Source organism: Physella acuta, unplaced genomic scaffold, assembly GCF_028476545.2.
Source record: "Physella acuta isolate Inbredline_101_S28 unplaced genomic scaffold, ASM2847654v3 ptg001534l, whole genome shotgun sequence".
Taxonomy (NCBI): Eukaryota; Metazoa; Mollusca; class Gastropoda; family Physidae; genus Physella; species Physella acuta.
The window spans coordinates 420,592-422,500 of NW_026733049.1; the positions used below are offsets into that span (position 1 = coordinate 420,592).

General features: G+C 37.8%; 1 protein-coding gene across 1 annotated transcript in view; it reads left to right on the forward strand.

Annotated features, from left to right (window-relative positions):
- The window catches only part of LOC131928715 (proton myo-inositol cotransporter), a 49,669-nt gene continuing 47,760 nt past the window's right edge, over positions 1-1,909 (forward strand). The window contains exon 1 of the mRNA XM_059284804.1: positions 1-72. The gene's annotated coding sequence lies outside the window, so the exon portion shown is untranslated. The remainder of the gene's footprint in view (positions 73-1,909) is intronic.

The following is a 1,909-nucleotide window of genomic DNA, read 5'->3' on the forward strand; positions in this document are numbered from 1 at the left end:
GTCGTGTGTATTTATTTTTTTTCCTCGCGCCCGACAAAACTAAGTGTCCAGATAAACAGATTGGATATCCAGGTCAGTTACCTGTGTACGGTGTGTAGTTGATGATGTTACGCGTGTGTGCGTGTGACCTACTGTAACACGAGGCACGTGACATTTTGCCGAAATACCAATGGGTGTGTTATAGCAAAAGCTATTCTGTGTTAACTTGAATACCAGAGGCACTCGTTTAAGTCATTATTAGCAAAATAGCTATTGTTGCTTTCCGCTGTAGGCCTATATATATATATATATATATATATATATATATATATATATATATATAGGCCTATATATATATATATATATATATGTGTGTGTGTGTGTGTTTTTATATGTGTATGTGTATGTTTTGTCTGTTTGTATAAATGTTTATGTGTTGTTGTTGTATCGAAATGGGTTCAGAAAGTACTTCATAACGATGGGTGATGGGGTGCAGTGGCATTCAGCTTAGCAGCTATTTTCACCGTTAACGTTTTGCTAAGCCTATCAAACAAGCCTGGTTAATACCTTATTTCATTATTACATTTTACGAACGGTCTATTGTAGGGACCATAGCCGCGGACAAAGTGTCTTTAGATAAAACATCAAAGTCTTTTAGGCGATCACTGCAGGTCAGGGTAGAACGGTATGGAAACAACGACATACATCAACTAGACTAAAAGTTTGACTCACACCCTCTTGTACATCTGAACAACGGGAACAGCTTGTTATTCTTTAATACAGCCTTTAATTAAATTTATGATATTGATGCTTTGTGTTGTATGTGTCAGAATTTTTACCTCCCCTGACAGCTGTCTTTAGCATGTTGAATTTGTTTCAAGTCGAATATTGCTAATTAGACGTGTAGCAGATGTGATCTAACATCACTCGTTTCGGTAATTGATGCTTAGGTTAAGACTGTTCATTTCAATGTGGTCTGAATGATTGTGGTCCATTGAGTGCTTGGTGGATTGTGATCGATGACTGCTTGGGTGAGTCCATTAATTACTTGTCGGTGTGATTGTGGTCGAACAATACTGGGTGATTATGGTCCCACAAATGCTTGGGTGATTGTGACCTTGCAATACCTGGGTGATTGTGGTCCAAAACTACCTGGGTGATTGTGGTACAACAAATGTTTAGGTGATTCTGGTCTTGCTATACTTGGGTGAATGTGGTCTTGCTATGCTTGGAATGATGGTGGTATATTTATACTTGATATAAACATCATTAGGCACTGGGTGACACCATCGGGAAAGGGGTGACACCAAACTGCTGATATTTTAGCTATATCATACATGTAGCCATCAGCGGAGTCTTGACATTCTGGGTTTTACACGACCTAGTGACGCCACTTGTACCCGACCTAGTGACGCAGTGGTACCCACCTAGTGATGCCAATGATACCAGACCTAGTCAGAGAGATTATAACGTTTAAAAGAAGTTCTAGTAAAATTTTCAATTTAGGGTTTTGCGAGAAAATATGGGGATTCTATCAATATTATTTCACCCTCGCCTCACCACCATCACGTTCACCGCGATTGAAACACATCTTGGCAAGTCGAGACATCATTACAGGATGTTAAATTATGGGAGTTAATGAAAGGCTAGGTATAAGTACAGGATATAAAATTGTGGGATTTAATGGCTAAACTACATGTTGTTTAATTTTAGGAGTTAATGAAAGAATAGGTATAAATACAGGATGTTCAATTATGTGAATTAATGGAGGGCAAAATTTAATTAGCGGGAACATGGGAAATTTATTTTTCTAAAAATACTCGGAAAGTCAACAGTAATCGTTGTTGGTTAGTGAGGATAATTTATGGTAGTCGATACTATTAAGATAAGGTGGATTACTAGTAGATACAAAACGGTAGAATGAAGCTAG